This window comes from Prionailurus viverrinus, chromosome D3, assembly GCF_022837055.1.
Source record: "Prionailurus viverrinus isolate Anna chromosome D3, UM_Priviv_1.0, whole genome shotgun sequence".
Lineage (NCBI taxonomy): Eukaryota > Metazoa > Chordata > Mammalia > Carnivora > Felidae > Prionailurus > Prionailurus viverrinus.
In genome coordinates, this window is record NC_062572.1 from 65,602,447 (window position 1) to 65,620,616 (window position 18,170).

An 18,170-nucleotide genomic window follows, 5' to 3' on the forward strand; every position below is an offset into this window, starting at 1 on the left:
TATTCTTTCTGATTTGCATAGCCTAAATTCCTCTCACAGTAGACCCTGAGATTATATACAGAAAGCAGAAATTATGTATGGTGGGGTCAAGCAGGGGAAAAGGAAAAGTCAATGAGTGGGTACACTGTTTAGTTAGTTATGAGTAGTGGGTGCTCTATCCCACAGAATCCAAAAAATCTAAGAAACATGAATGAGATTTTTTTCATGCAGGGAAACAAAGAAGGAAACATTTATTCATCACCTCCCATCTTCTGTAATTGAAAAGTTACTATACAGGATACTTACAACTTTGCAGTTCTGGGTTGTCCATGCATGAGTTCACACACATGAGTAGATTCCTATGAGTGTCTTACAGTGCACATAAGAGAAGCTCTGGGTCAAGAAACAAGAGAACTTGAAGACTTTTAAGTTGCCCTTATCTGAAGATATTTGAAGACCATGTGGAATTTATTATTGACACAACAGCTTAAATCAGATTTGAAGTGGTGCAGAAAAGGGGCCCAACACAGTCAAAGCCATGCACTACTCGGATATGTCAATACCCTCCATTAATTTCAATTCAGCAAAGTATCACATTCAAGATGGTAGCCAGTCACAAACTCTTCATATAATCAATATAATAGAATGAGTAGAGAAAGCTACAGTCTTCACTGTAGCAACTTAATCCTGAAGATATATTGGTATTTATCATCCCTACCCTCCCTCAATTATTCTACAATTCTCCTCACCCTTTACCAACACTTCAACTGGTCTAAGTGGCTTGCTTAGAAGGTGATCTGAATTTCAAGCATGATTTCTTAATTGTCTTGCTTTATTGGACTTGGTTGCTGCACCTTCCCATTAATCATTAGTACTAAAAACGGTGACACCAAGAAATGTCATAGTGAATCATCTGTTCCCATTATATAGCTATAATACTAGCTGCTCATAGTACTTAAAATTGATTGCTGATATACTTACATAAGAACTTGATTTTTTTTTGTCCTGGTTTCTCCTAGCATGAGAAGCCTAAAGATAGTTCTAGCTTGAAGTTCTTTAGAACTCTTCTTGTATTCCTCTGGAAGATTATTTCCCCAAGATCCAGCATCTATAAACCAGCACAGCCTAAGTTTACATAAATAAATAGAAAAAAGTCTATTAAGTGAGTCACTAAAAATGATCCTGCTTCTGTCCTTTGGTTTCCAGATCTGTGTATTCCAGTTATCAGGGATGCAGCACCATATGAGAGATCTCAAGTCCATAGCAGCCTCTTCCACTGCCTATTCTGGTCTCTGGATGACAGCCAACATAGAGCTTTTCAGAGATTCCAGTTATGTCTGCACTAGCACATTCATTACTGCCTAAAAGGAAGGAGTATCCTGAGAACCACCAAGAGAACTAAGTCAGCTGATGGGTTCTCCAGTCTCACATAATTAATTCATAACAACATATTGCCCTGAGCCTTCTGACCACTTCATTATACTAAGCCTTACAATTTCTGTGTCATCTCCACTTCATTAACTACGTAAGCAGTCATCATGTTCCAGTTTCAAAGTTACATCTAGTAATGTACTAGGACCAAAAAATCCTGCCAGAATATTGAATCTCAAGACAATGGAGGACATTCACATGCCAAGCCTTATATCTGCCCATCCACTTAACCAGTGGAAGGCTCTATAGAGATCCACTTTCATCCATGTTTTACCAATTACTCTAGTATATATTAGTCAAGACTACAATGATTCAGTGTGGAGCTACGTCCCCAAAGAGCAGGGACTCTACTTCCTACTTGGGTTATACTGAGTCCTGGTATTTGGCATGAAGGCAATATAGTGGAAACAGGGGTCGATCTTATAGGTGTCAAGCATCATTTTGAGAGGTACCTGCTTTAGGTGACTATTTAAGGATAACTTAACAACAGTAATCTGTCCTCCTCTATAAAGGGAAGGGAGATGCTTCTGTTGGCATAAGAAAATCAGGGGGCTTTGGTAATTTAAGAGTCTCAGGCTTATCTAACAACTATATTCATCCTAGGTTTTAGGGCTCAACTGTTTTCCTTTTAGATCCCCAACTTTGACACAAGGAACCTCAGGGTTGCACACTGAGTTTCCTTGGCAGCTCTACCATACTTAAAATTAAATACTAGGACTCATTTTTAGCAAAGTTCTACCAGGTACTATAGGGAGAAGGGCTTTCTGTAACTCTTCAATAGAAACACTTTGCTTTCATAGCTTTGGGTTGATAGTTGTCTAAGTCTATCATTTTCTTTTGTTATGGTTTCCAAAGCAGTTAACAAATTCCAATTTATTTCATAATCCATATGACTGAAGTTTTCCCCATAATGGTTTAAGGGCCCGGGCTATCATATAACCCAATGCCTCACATCCCACATGCATATTATCACAATTACACAAAGATAAAGGTCAATAAATATGATACTACATGCCATGAGTTAATTTCTAACCACACTCCTGGTACTAATGTTATTAGTCTGGGTTATTGCCAAAACAGACATGAACAAAGATCTGTGAATGGGTATAATATTTGGGAAAGTAATTCAAAAGAGCAGGATTTAGAGACAGAGGGAATAAAACAGAAAAGAGACAAAGTCAATGCAAAAATATGTAATCACTAAAAATGCTAAGAACTGGCTGTCCAATCCAGTGGGATGTAACATTTGAGAATCATTGGGCTACAGCAGGATTCTGTAAACTAACCCTGGTGACCACCCCTTTTGTAAATAAGTTTTATTGGAAGAGTCATACTCATTCATTTGCTGTTTGTGTATGGCTGCTTTCAACTAGATATTTGAATAGTTGTAACAGAGACTATATGGCCCACAAAGCACAGCATACTTACTATCTGGCCCTTTAAAAAAGAGTTGTTGACTTCTGAGCTAGAGAATCCAAACAGAAGGGGTAAGGAAGCACAGGCTAAATGTCATCTGATTATCACATACAGACAACAGAAGCCATATGAGTTAAGAAAGAAGGAGATGAATGAAAGACAAACTACTCAAGGAAAGGCCCACCTGAGGCTGGAAATGTAAGAAGCTGGATAAGTGGACACTTCAAATAATCTAAGAAGAGGTGGAGATCTATATGAAAATCAGTCCCTGCTTTGTAAGAATAGCTGGTTTACGTTAGGCATAGGCATATGAGGGAATTGAGTTCAGATTCTAGAGCTCATCAGTACTTTTTCATTTTGTATTCCAGTGTAAATCACCAACACCTTTTTCTTTTTAAATTAAAACTCGGCCTCATGCTTTATAAGGTTAGGAAGAGAGTATTTAAAGTGTCTCTGTTCATTTATGTAATATCTGAAAGATCTTGGGCAACATACTTAATGCCCCTGAGCTTCACTATATAATATTCCTCTATAGTAGGATTCTTGTAAGGAATAAAATCATGTTAAATACATAAAATAATTGGCAGAATGTCTGTACATAGTAAGGAGCTGAGTCAAGCAGGGTTCTTAACTGAAAATCAGAAAACTCATTTTAACTGGTTAAATCACAAAAGAAATTTACTAAGGGATGTTAACTAGCACATAAAGATCAGAATGTCACAGTTCAAGTTTTTTTTTAACGTTTATTTATTTTGAGAGAGAGCTCACACACGTGAGTGGGGGCAGGGGCAGAGAGAGAGAGAGAGAGAGAGAGAGAGAGAGAGAGAGAACCCCAAGCAGGGGCTCAATCTCACAAACCTGAGATCATGACATGAGCCAAAATCAAGAGTTAGACACTTAACCGACTGAGTCACTCAGGCACCCCGAATGTCACACTTTGAATCCATGTATCTGGGAACAACCCTCAGCTTCGTTGTGGATTGACTCTAGCAAAGATGTTTCAGGTCCTGCTGGTGGGCACAGACCACAAGCTGACACTGACAAAGGTGGCAGCAGAACTACGCTGTTGGCCCTGGAAACTACAGGTCTCTACAGCTGCCCTCACCAAAATGTCATTCTGCTGGGTACATGCTTCCTCTGATGACTCAGTCCCAAAACAAGGTCTTGTGAGACCTCAACCAATTAGCAGAATTCAAATGCTGCATTACAGATTTAAAGGAAGCCGGCAAGTGAGATTTAAGGTTTCTTCACTGGGCAAGCATCACTGTCAAAGAAGGAAATTCCCCCAAATCCTGAGATTGTTCTTGAGGTGATAAACAAGTAGAAAACAAGACAAATGTCCAGCACAAGGCTCATTATTTGTTTTGTTTTCACTTCTCACATCTCTATAAAACTTGATAGCCTTCCCTCCTGCTAATACAATAGAATCTCCCACAGTGGAAGTTTCATTGATTCATAGTTACGAACTTGCAGCCCATCATACTTTTCAGCTTCCTCTGTTGAAACTGTAGATCATCATGAGAAACAAATACCAATGATGTATGAAAAAATAAAACTGTGCTACAGATGTTGCATTTTAAATGTAGTACAGGGTTTTCCCATTCTTTAATTCTGCAAAAATGTCGCCCAGGAAAGAAAGGTCAAGGCTAGTGTTAACTTCAGCTACCACTTCATAAAGCTGTTCCCTCCCCATTCAAGTCCCTCTAAACTGTAGCTGATTTGTCACAGAAGCAATGATTAATGAGAATTTAACAACCACTCTTCCAATAAAGACTAACAGGCAGGCCCACTGCCCAGTAAATTGTGTAAATAACACAATGTTAAATAAGAGCATTTAAGATCTCAAATTTCCATTTACTCGATTTTTACGAAATTCTTTCATAATAATCAAAAAGCAGATCAGGAGACTTGTGTTCCATTTTGGTTCAGATCATCTCCAGATGATGATGAGCTTGGGTCTCCAGGGCAAATTATTTAATAATCCTAGTACCCACTGTTCCCATTTTTAAAACTGAAAAGTAGAGATTTTTTAGCTTCCAATATTTGATCCTATATCCATTAAGAAACTGCATGCATAATTGTTATTTTTTTAATTAAATGTTATAAGGAAACAGCTTGAGAATTATAACATAATAAATATGTGGCCAAATGATGATAAAACAAAAAACATAGAAATATTTAAGTAGATTATAAACTGCTTAGCTTGAGTGGAAACAAACATAACCTAATTCTTATGACACAGGATATGACTAACAATGAGCCATTCTGAGTACAGAGTATGGGCACTGTCCCTCTGTCGTCTGGCTTACTTTCTCCTTTCCAAATTGCTAACAAATGACCATATTTTGGACCAGAAGAAGCAGAAGCTTGAGATGAAGACTGGCTTCTGCTCTGTGGGTAAGGCTACAGAAGATGAGGTAGTTAGTTGACTTTTCTTCCTTTTTCATAGCCTTTTTTTATATCATGAGTCCTTGGGAATTTGGGTAAAGCAAAGATACTGAGTAATTTCAGACTGGGATGATCTTTATCCCTGTGTTTCTTTAATGTGCATTTTCCTCTATCAAAAACCTGGAATTCTCTAGAGGTAAAGACAGGTTTTCTTCTTCTTCTTCTTCTTCTTCTTCTTCTTCTTCTTCTTCTTCTTCACTTTTTAAAAATGGTTATTGTTGTACTCCAGGAAACTGAATATAAAGTCTAAGCTTTTGAAAAACTACTGTGTACTCTTCACAATTTAATGCATTACCATGTTATCAGTTTGATTTTTTAAAAAATATATCCATTTGAGTTAGGTCCAAGACTTTTATGCATGAAAGGGAAAAATTGGTCCCACTTTTAAATGAAAGCACATGCTAACTAAAACACTGTATGAAACATCTGTATAACGTACAATACAGAATAATTGACTCTGTGATGGGAAATTCAGACTAGACAATATGAACTTTTTAAAAGACTTGTCATCACCACATAGCAAATCTAAGGAATTACGGTGCAATAAGTCTATATTTATAATATACATGAGTTAACGGAAAGACATTATTATCTTATTATGATTATAGTAACTTCATGGAAAAGCAATATGATAAATATGTAGTGTGCTTCTTCCATTATCTCAGCAGTAAAAGATGCTTGGTGGGCACCTTCTTCCAAACTGACCACCCTGGTGAACGTGAGATAATTAATCTTTTCTTCTCCCCTTGAGAAGTCATGATTCTCTTCTCCTTTACCAGGAAAAGGGAGGCCACCCGGCACATCCTTCTATGCTGTCACCTGGCAAGGTGGGGCTTTTAATTCATTTTCATGTTTATATGTGGTTTAGACCATATTTAGTTTTATTTTCTGTCCTGAAACTATAACTCTAGTCTGCTAGATATTGAAACCCAATAAAATGGCCTCCACAGCTTTCTGCCCTGAATCTCACCTCTAAAACAAAATATAAGTGGGGGTGATTTCTCTCTTCAATAGAAAATGTAACTAGAGATGAAACCAAGTCTGCTCTGCATGGTTTTTATGTTCATGTGGTTTCCAGGGAAACCTCGCCCTGATATTTCTAAATGTTAGGATAGTAACTGGTACCCCCTCAGATTCTGTCTTTGAACAACTTAAAAATGTTCATGGCATCAAGGAAAGAGGGGCAAGAGCTATTGAAAAAAAGAAAAATTTCATTTTTTAAAGATACATTTTAAATTACACCATAAAGGGACCACAGAAAGGGAGTATCTAAAAGTCTAAGTGAGTGGAAGAGAAAGTGGTCTTTGTTTAGGTGAACAAACAAGTAAATCTTTATTTAGGGTAGCTTTTCAGATTTCAGAGGAAGACAATAACTTGCAAGTCTGATGTTTCAATTACCTGAATACCTCTATTGCAAATGAAGAAGGGTCACAGAAGAGGGGGGTGGCAGGTATATGACTCTGTTAAAGAAATGTATTTATTGAAAGAGCCAAACATATAAACTAATGAAATTAATTTATTTTAACCCTTTAATTTGCATAAATATAAACATATGTTAATGATATGAAATAGTAAAGGTTAAAAAAGTTACCCCAAAGCAGTGTAGCTCTTTACTTTATGTATTTTTTAAAATTTCACTTTTTTTAAAGTTTATTTATTTATTTTGAGAGAGAGTGAACATGTGCATGTGCATTGGGGAGAAGCAGACAGAGGAGGAGAGAGAGAATCCCGTAGAGTCTCCACATTGTCAGCACAGATTCCAACAAGGGGCTTAAGATCATATATGACCTGAGCTGAAATCAAGGGTCAGATGCTTAACCAACTTAGCCACCCAGGTGCCCCTGATCTTCACTTTAATAAAGAATACAATGGGGACGCCTGGATGGCTCAGTCGGTTGGGCATCAGACTTCGGCTCAGGTCAGGATCTCCCAGTCCATTGAGTTCGAGCCCCGTGTCGGGCTCTGTGCTGACAGCTCGAGCCTGGAGCCTGCTTCAGATTCTGTGTCTCCCTCTCTCTCTGCCCCTTCCCTGCTCATGCTCTGTCTCTCTCAAAAATAAACATTAAAAAAAATTTTTAAAAAGAATACAATGTACTTTTTCTCTTTAATTTCTCTTTCTCTTATTATTTTTGTCTTGACTTTCTTTCCTTTCTACCTATTCAAAATCAACCTTTCATTTCAGGCCTTCCTCACATATCATGTCTGTTAAATGATGCTTGCTTCAACCCTTCTCAAATGCACTTAAAATTGGTAAGATATTTTGCATTAAGTTTATCTTTGTAAAACACAACTTTCTAAATATTGCTCCAGCTTCTTTGGAAGTAAAATGTTATCAATGGATAATATTCCTTCTCTATAGCTAAACCGTTCTCTGATCTTAACCTTGTATGGTTAGAATGTTAATTTAGAAATCAACTCATCAACTCTAAAAACATGGCAGTGATGGACAGGGAAAGTAGACTCAGAGGAAGTGAGAAAAAAGAGCACAAAGATTGCCTCTGAGCTGTGTTATTTGATACTTCAATTAGCTCTGATCAAGAATTAAAGCATGGCAGGCTCCCATAAAGATTAGTGACTTCTTCCCTTGGGTAGGAGTGAAGGATGGACAGGAGAAATATATTCCCACCTCTAACATTGCTTGAGAGGAAAGGAACATTGGTAAAAGTTCCCATTATATAGATTCAGGTTGGAATTTAGGGCAAAAGATTCATTCAACAACCATTTTAATATGGATTTACTATTATTATTACTATTACTATTATCCTTTTGGAAAGCATGGAAATGCTTGTTTGATTTTTACCATTTAGCACAGTCCTTGGCACAAAGTAATATGTCCATTATATGTTTTTTGTTGAGTAAGAGAATGAAACAGAAAGAGAATTATAAGCTGTCCCAATCCTAGCTCAGGTTGCTCTGGAGGAGGTAGACTTTAACCTAGACTAAAAGCACAGATATCAGTTAGATGCTTGGGCATAAGGGGAGAAGTAATTCTAATCTGGACATTCTAAGCACACCTGGAGATGAAAACACCTGAAACCTCATGAATATCTCACTTGAATGTTTATAAAATTGATCTCTTCTAATTCTGGCAAACAATCTACATAATTTAGGATTTAAAATGAAATATTATACCTGGAGTTTTTATTTAGACATAGCCTTCATAAACTAACTGAATAATTGTGATCCTTTACATCATGCTGTGAAAATGCCAACCTTTTAATTCCTCCAAGCATCTTGGTGCAGATGGTCCCTTACTGCACAGCCAACAACTGTCACTTTATTTTACCAATATCTAAGAGACAGAATGATTACATCTACATCAATCATCTTGAATAATAGGGGAAAAATCATTGAATTATTACAAAATAAATGTCTCTCAGTTTTTAGAGAAAAGTCTGTGATTTGCAATATTTATTTGTGATAATGTAGGAGACAGTCACACAGGTGACAATATTCTATTCTCTTGAGTCAGAGGTGGGACATGAACAAGTTTTCAGAGGATGAGCAAAAAGGTGACTTATTACTCCAGAAAGCTTTGGCTTTCTTTTTAGGATGAGAGAGTGTTCCAACAAGCATCAGGCAGAATTACTCAATTGTCTATCACTATGGCAGTGTCTCCATGTACCAAATGGCTTAAATGTGTTGATGGATGGGAAAGGAAAGCAAACCACTTATTCAAACATCTTGTTCTCTTGGGTATTTTGACAGCCTTTAGTACCTACATAGAAACCTCAGTTTCAACTGAGATCATAGCTACAGGCTTATGTGATATAATTTTTCTGTCTTAACAATTATGTCAATCTAATCAGCAAGACTGAAATTGGCTATTCTCTCACAAAATTAAAAAAGGAACTGACAGGAAAGAGGAAAATTATTTATTAACTTGTTGTCCCTCTCCACAGTTAGATGGGTTATACAGGTTCACAAATACTGGCTCCAATTATTAGAGCCACTTAATAAACAACAATAAATTGGATTAGTGTATATTTCATCTGCTTCATCCTAACACAGATAATGTCTATACTTGAAAAATGCCTTCAAAAAATGATTCAGCTGTTTGAATGTTTTGTTTTGCTGATTTAAAATATCTTACTCAAGAATTTAATTATGCTAATTAGAAGATTTAGTGCCCCCCACCCCAAAAAACATGGGCAATATCTTCCTATGTTATTTCCAAAAGAGGACCAAATATGGGCTAGATATATTCCTGGAACTCAGTAAATCATTTGGGTTGGTTGAGGACTGTGGTCTTTGTCTTTTGTCTGACACTAGTACGCCACTTTTCCAAATGCCCAATATATTTATCAAAATATCCTGACAATAATTGTGCTGTATGTTTTGTATTTGCTTTTTTATTTACTTCTTCATGTAGCACACTCATTTCGTTGTTTTGGAGTTATAGGGCAATGGAAAAACTACAATTTTCCATCTTATTAAAATTAGGAACTTTCTCAGCAGTAAGTTAAAAACAGCTGAACAAAAGCACTTCAAACTTGGCAGGTGGCTAGGACTCCTGAGGAATCATGTCACAGCTAAGTTTCAAAGAAATATCTGAAATTAAAGTTTAGATGGTTTTAAACATCCCTCGGAGTCCAAACTTTTGGCAGATATGAAGATTTAAGAAATAATTTTGGAAATGAGGAAACTAGCCCAACCCTCTTTTTCACCCTGCTTAGAAAGATTAAGGCAAGGACTAAATCAGCAATGGGGTTAGAAAAATAGAAATCCTACCATAATAAGTTAGAAATATCTTTATTCCTGTGGCTTAGTGACAAAGTGGCAGTGGTTGTGTGGTCAAACTGGAACCATCTTGGCCAAGAATTCTAGTACTAACCATTCTAATCATTAGCTACATAAATTAAGAAAACTCCATTATCTTCTCTGTTCAGTTTCTCCTTATGTCCCACGTAGATCACAGTATTATCAATTGGGTTAACTGTGATATCTTTGAAGATACTTTGAAAAGACAAAGGAACTTACAATCATCATTTGTAGTTTCTCTGTCTCTCTCCCATTAGCCTACCACATAGAATTATTGGATTGTCTCAAATTTCTTATTTGGTGTTGTTAGCAGACTTCACTTAAATGACAAAAGAAAGTCTGAGCTCACATCATTCCCAAATCCAGCAGTTATAATTATGTTTATTCAGTGCCATGGAAGTCAGCAATCCAAGATGAGTCATTTTAAAGGCTGATGTTGTCAAGATGATGAAATTAGTCATGTAGCCAATGTGATTTGGGTAATCAGATGATCAGAATATCTGACCAAATCAAACTAAATTCCAATTATTTCCATTTTCAACTTTGTTAGTCATTTGAATTTTCACTAAGATTATGCAATCCAAACCACACTAGCTTGCAAGGAAGAAATGAAGCAAACAGACAAATTAAGAACTCGGGTAATGGTAGCACGCATTGAAAGTAGAAGTATAAATTAAGAAGTTTTATGAGAAAAGTGAAACAATCATCATTACCACCATCAACAAACTTATTATACATGAAATGAGCAAGACATTGCAAAGCATAATATGATACTTAAAGAACTGTGAAGCATACAACTTGCACTATAGAAGCATATAATATAGAGCTCTTAGATTTCACCACAGAAGATTAATAATTCTAAATAGAGTATTTGTTATATCTCAAGTGAGTGATATAGATGGTGGATGCTAAAGGAGCTTAGAGGAGTAACACATCATTAGGAGCTGAGCAGTCAGAGAAGGTCTTAGAGCAGATCCTGGCTATAACCAATTAAGTATAAAGTTATCCAGTAAGAATAATAACGTATAGATTATTTCCTATGTATGCTTCATACCAAAGATGCTAGGACCAAAAGAGTTGTCTGGGAAATGGGAGTAAATTTAAAAAACAAGTTAAGATAAAAGTAATCTACATGGTAATTGCACTGGAATTACTAAAAATGAGGAATAGTTAGATCTACTTGCAATGTACAAGGGCATACAATGGCTTTGGATAGGATCCAAATTGGAATCAGTACCCAAATTAACTACGCCTAATTGCAAGGTATGGCAGTAGGTATCCTCTTAGATTAGAGTTGTGGTTCTAGGGTGGACTATTCAAGTTTAAGAAAAATTCTGGCCAATAGTTTGGATGAAAAGAAATCAGGATTAGGCACTGGGGCAGAAAGTGGCTGGGCATCAGGTAGTGGATTATAATCCACTAAGACTACAGTGAAGAAAGTAAGCAGTCCCCACTCATACAGACTGGAATGGGTACCACTAGAATATACACAAGATCTCATTCTAATCTCATTGGATACTGGATAATCCACTAACTCTAGTCAGTAGTGACTGGGACCTCCAATATGTTGTCAGATTTGGTTTCTCTTTGCACAAGAGTTCTGTCTTTTCTTGAACTCAGGGTTTTGAATTGTCTTGTACACATCAAAGACAGTAGGTTTGGGGCAGGAAAGGACTGACTTTAGAAGTGTTGTCCAGTTGGGGCTACTGTTGATTCATTCTGAATTGTCACTGAAATCCTCAGACAGCATTAAGTAGCAACAAGGAGGTGGGAAGGGCTATTTGAGTTTGTTCCTTCACTGCTAGAAATGACTTTTTATAGTTCATGGCTTACATAGCTCTGTAGCTAGTCTAAAGCCACAGTTACAAAGTTTTATACCTCATCTCCAAATCACATTGATTCTATGGGACATATGTCAATTCTAAAAAATTTTTTAACATTTATTTATTGCTGAGAGACAAAGAGAGACAGAGCACAAGCAGGGGAGGGGCAGACAGAGAGGGAGACAGAATCTGAAGCAGGCTCCAGCTCTGAACTGTCAGCACAGAGCCTGATGAGGGGCTTGAACCCACAAACTGTGATATCATGACCTGAGCTAAAGTCAGATGCCTAACCAACTGAGCCACCCAGGCACCCCGGACATATGTCAATTCTAGAGATTAATCACACCATAGGACTCAATTTTATAACACATTATAAAAGATTATGCTGATTAAACACACACTCCTTCACACGCATATTTACACTGAAAATGGATTATAGCATTTTGTAATGGCCAAAATGACATTTCTAAGGCATTCCTAAAATGATTAACCTGTCATTTTCCAACCCTTTTTGCTCAGCCTATCTATGGAGATCTGTGCTGTTAACATTTTGTTTTTTTTTTTAAATTCCTGCTCAATGACTGATAGAATACAATGGAACAGCAATTCTTAGCCCACAGAGCTCAAGAGCCACTTAATCAGTAAGGAGTGCACTGGCAGTGCTATGGACTGAGATTCCTTTAAAATAGCTAAACCACAACCCAGACCAACTGCTGAGTGACAAGACTGATGCATAAACCCAGAAGGAGAACAAAGCCTGCTATTCTTGCTCTCAAATGTGTGCTTTTCAAAGTTATTAATCCTATATGTGTTGGCAATAAACTTTTAATGATCTTCTTCTTGTATCACATTTAATCTTCATCACTCATGAAATGAGTTGGACATATATACTATCTTTATTCTTCAGGTAAGGAAAATTTGGTCAAGAGATTAATATACTCCACATTTCACCTCAATAGTGAGAAAATGGAAAATACAACACAAGTCCCTTACTCCCAGAACCACTCTTTCCATTGCAAGACAGTGCTTTCAAAATTTTCCCAAATATACTGGAGTCAACAATCACTGCTTAGATACCAATGCCAGTTTTTGACAGTTTCTCAACAGCACATAGGTACTAATCAACTGTCCCAAATCAACAGCACATAGGTAGTAACTTTTCTTACAATCTTGGTGGCAAAATGCATTTTTTTTGATCCAAGAAAATTCTAATAATTATCTAAGTGTAGTTTATTAGGAACAATTTGACTTAAAGCTTTGAGATAATTTTTTTTCACTCATAAACCGTTCTCATACATCTAGACTTAAATATTAGCTAATACAGGAACTTCCTTAGTAGCAACTCTCTGAGTGTGTGTTATGTTCTATGTAGGAATGAGTAGTGGATAGAAATTTCCAAAGACTTGATTCTTTTACTCAAGGAATTGGAACAGATTTAGGTTGACATCTATGAACAAAGGAACATTTATAATGCACATGAAAAATGTAAATATAAATTGATAAGCTAAGCATTGATGAAATATGAAACATCAGAATAGTCATAATGATATTAAATTAGTAAAGATAATTAGTAGGAAGAAATATCTGAGCCATGTGTCAAAGGAAATACAAAATTTGGATTTCTAATTTCTCTTTTTCTTCTTCCTTTTTTTGTGCAAGCTCTATACCCAATGTGGGGCTTAAACTCACAACCCTGAGTCAGGAGTCACATGCTCTACTGACTGAGCGAGCCATGTGATCCAAAATTTGGATTTCTGGAGCACTGTGTGTGTATATGAATTTCACACCAATGGAAGAAAATGAGTAGAGACACAATTATCAGCAAATTCTATGCCCAAATCAAGAGTCAGTCTTTAACAATGGTCACCTTGACCCACAGCAAACCAAACAACTCAACTTATACTCAATCACCTTAAAAGTGATTATTGCCTTATTACATAGAATGTTCAAAGTATAAGGAGTCAAATAAGATAGGCCTTGGTTAAAATCATGACTATCCTGACATTTAACTGTATACTTTACCAAGTAGCTAAAAATTTTTCAGTTTTCCCATATATAACTTATGAATAATTTTACCTACCTATCACACTGTGAGGAAATAGAGACATAATGTATGTGAAGTACTTAGCACAGAGCCTGTCATCTTGGCTCCATACTGCTATCATTCAAGCAGATGTCTTATACCTTTTGGAGATGGTGGTAATTTTTTTTATTCCTTTCATTAAAAGTACTTGATGTACAAGACTGACACTCAGTTGAACTTTACAAATTCCAACTTTTGGACTGCATGCAATCAGTGGATTGGGCACATGGTATGTTAACTATTAATTAATGACTCTATATGCCTTATGCCAATTACCTAGAATTCTCTTTTTTTGAGCTAAAAATCTATATTTTTCTTTAAAAATGTGTTATATAATGTGACTCCTACCCTAGTTGCTCTCGTTTTCCACTAATTCATTTCCTACTAAGTGTTCTTCTTAATAAAATTAAAATGGTCATGTCATTTAACTAAGTGCTTTGCATGTACAAGCAACTTATTTACTTATGTCCTGCCTATAGGCACCGCAAAGGCTTTTGGAAAATAATATATTATGAGAATGGATACATGGCTACAGTATAACAAAAGAAATGTGTGGTCTTGTTTCAGAAGAAGATCTGGTGTGGACTCCAGTTGTTCTCTCCTTTCCACATCACCACCAGACTCCCAGGTTTCAGGATATCCTCTTAAAAATTGGTAGAATTGGAAAGTTTGGGACCATTGAAAGGCAGGTGAAACGTACTGGGAAAACTGAGGCTACCTATGTCTAGGGTCACAGACAGGCATCACTTCTGGATAGCCAGTGGGAGATGTTTCAGTGTTGATTAACTAAAATATGAAATATTATCCTTATCCTCAAATAGCTTTCAAATATGTTAGGACATACAGTCATTGATATTTTTAAGGGCAGAAATTCCCTTCAGATGTTAGATTCAGACTCAGTGCTGGAGGTGATCAGAGATGAGAAGGATTAATTTAGATTCAGTACCAAGACATCTGAGTTAGGCATGGAAGAATGAGTAGAATTCTAAGGTGTATTTCTGAGATATATTTGCTGATAAAGTTAGGGCTACAGAATATAGTAAGTGAAGGAAACGACATTTTTAAAAAGTCAGAGAAATAAGGAAACATGATGTTTTTGTTCATCTTTCCGTATTGGTTGGAGTACAAGCTTTATTGTGTGAGGACAGTATTATATATATATGGTCAGGAAATATATATGGTCAGGAAGATGCTATGCTGATGGAAAACTTTGCTTCATTTTGAAAGACAGGCTGAGTTTTATTACTTAATTTATTATTCATTCAATATATAGTGTTTACTCTGTGCCAGGCAATATACTCAGCACATTTTGGAAGATAATGTGGATTCATTTATATCTATATCTGTATCTATATCATCTGTATCTGTATCTATATCTGTATCTATATAGATTGCTTGTTAAAAAAACGAATGGAAGATTTGTTTACTTTTTAATTATTCCAAGTTTAGCTGAGAAACTAGGAAGTAGAAGTTTTCTTCGTAATTTGGGGCACTCATGAAAGGCACCAGGTGGCCATTCGTATCTGTTCATTTTTAGCTTCAAAGCCTGAAAAAATACCAGAGTCATAGCCTACAAGTCTTAACTGCCATTAATGTGACATATTTCTTCTTTGCTATAAAGGTTAAGAGCTGTAGATGTGAGATCCTCTGAAAAGTTTTAAAAGGTATCTGACATCTCCTGAGGACCTGTCACAAAATTAAAAAAAAAAAATCTTGGCGTCAGTTTTCAGGGAGTCTTCTGTGCTACTACATCTACACTGAAAATACTCTGGAAACTACCTCTCCAGCTTCACACTTGATGGCAGTGTTCTGCAGCAAATCTGGAGAAAATACTCAGATGCATCCTAACAGCCTGTATTCAGATTTATTGGGAAGCCAGGCTCCATTCGAATGTGCACATTATTCTTATTGAGAGTCATCAATGCTTTGTCAAACTCTACAAATGTCTTTTAAATGATCATTAAAGTAAAAAGACAATGAAATGTGGGAGCCAAGCCTTAATGCAGTCATAATAATGCTCACCCCTAAATCTGAGTTCCCAAATCATCCAACCACAGAAAGAGCAAAATTAGCATGTGAAATGTAAAGGAATGATAACAACCTTGGGGTCTTCCTTTGGATCCTGAGTCACTGCTGTTGATATGTTCCCTAACTAAGCTGGTATGCTGAGGACAGGGAATGAGAGGTTAGATTTTAGATGCTCTTTCAGCCTTTGTAATTGCGCCACTGTAGAAACCCAAATCTTGTTGGAGAGTAGGGTTTTCAAGGAGAAAAAAATCCAGTGATAGGAAGACGTAATTGCCTAAGGTATATGTAAATATTTAAGTATAAATATATGTGAGCTTGCTGTCTATTTATAGACACAGCCATGTGTGTATTTGCATCTCTGTGTGTGCGTGTATGTATGCACACAAAGACATTAATTTAACTCATCCGGATACTTATTTCTGGATATGACTGTTGGAAACACATCACACAACCATCCAAATTTCTATCCCAAATGCTGTTCAAGACTGTAGATAATTAAATATTTGTAGTTGCATCAGGAAAGCAGAATCAATAGCAGGCTTTCTAGTTAAAAGTTTGTACCTCTTCATAGTTTTGGCATTTGTTAGTTTCATATGGCATTGTTGCTGATCAAATTTATTAAATGTTTTACTCAAAATCATGAAGTGCTTAAATCTGGCTGTCATTATTATGCAAACCCTAGTTTCAGCAAGGCACCATTCCTTAGGTAGGACAAAGCTATGAAAGAAGCTACACAGCTTAAAGTAAAATGCTGATTTCTAAAAGATTAGCGTAACTTGATCTATGTAACCCCCAGTCTATTCAGTAAATACAGTCAGATTGTAATAGAATCAGTCCCTGTACAATAGCCATCTTTGCTTTCTTCCAAAACCACTTTCAACCTCAACCAATCATTTGTCCTTCTGGACACTCGTCATAAGAGAAATCAGAGGAAAGAATATTCATTAAAATGATCACTTTTCCTCAGGCTACAAGTTAGAAAATGGTTAACAATACTCATGGCTATCATTTGTACACGGACTTGCATGCATACTTATATAGTCTCTGTTTCTGTTTCTCTGTCTTTCTACAATTCTCTTTTTCTTTCTCCTTCTTTCCTCACAACAGCCTTAAAGTACCAAAAAAAAAAAAAGCAGGCTTTATTGTAATTCCTGTGTTGCTAAAGGGGAAATGAAAATATGAAGGGGTAATTTGCCTTAATTATGATTGAAAAACTGTTGAAAGGGATAATTAGGATTTGAAATCAAGTCCCTGATATTGTAAGCTGTATTCTTTGGCAATCACAGTAACATGATCCAGTAAATTTGGTGAAATAATCTGGTGAAATTTGGTGAAAGTGAAACCTAATTACTTTCAAAGACTAACATATTTGTGGCAAAGGCAGGACTAGAATCTGTTACCTTATTTTAAGTTTCATGGTCTTAGAAACACTTGAGAGTTTTCTCTCACTTTACTGTGATTGAGATTAGGGGATCCTAGTGCTTCCTTCCGAGCCAGAACCAGCCTGACCGCATACTTATAAAGGAGCTTCCAATCAGCTGGTACTGTCAAAGTTGAGCTCTAGTTTGAAGTGGGACAAAGAGGGTGAGAAGATGAAAGGAAAGTCCTTTCATCAGTGCATTCATTCTTCAGATCAGTAATGTTTACTGATCATGAACTGAGTGCCAGGCTCTGCACTTGACATTCGGCATTCAAACCAAATAAGAGAAGTCTCTTGCCTTTATTCTCCTTGTGTTCCCAAGATCTTTATAGGTCTACCCTCCACTTTCAGAGCCCTCTGACCCTCTCTACCATAATTATTTCCCTGCTTGAATATATAAAAACTGATTTATACTAAGGTATTTCAGCTATAATAGAGGAGACATTTGAGAACAAGGGATACTTGAAACCAAACATGGAGGCTGGTCTGGGTTCCAGCTGTCTCAACAGTAGTCCCACAGATATCAAACAGAAACAAAGCAATCAGAAACACTGACAGTTCTCACACAGATTCAGGTCTATCTTTAATATTTGTGGGGCCCAGGGCAAAAGTATAAGTGGAAGACTGTAACCCACTCTTTGCCCACTCAACACTTTTGTCCCACACTGCAAGGAGTCTCAAGCCATGTGGATGCTAGGAACACTCTTCTCCTCTTCATCAATCCCTCTCCACCCCAACAACTGCTAAGCAACTTACTTTTTGCTGTTTTGCATGGGGGCAT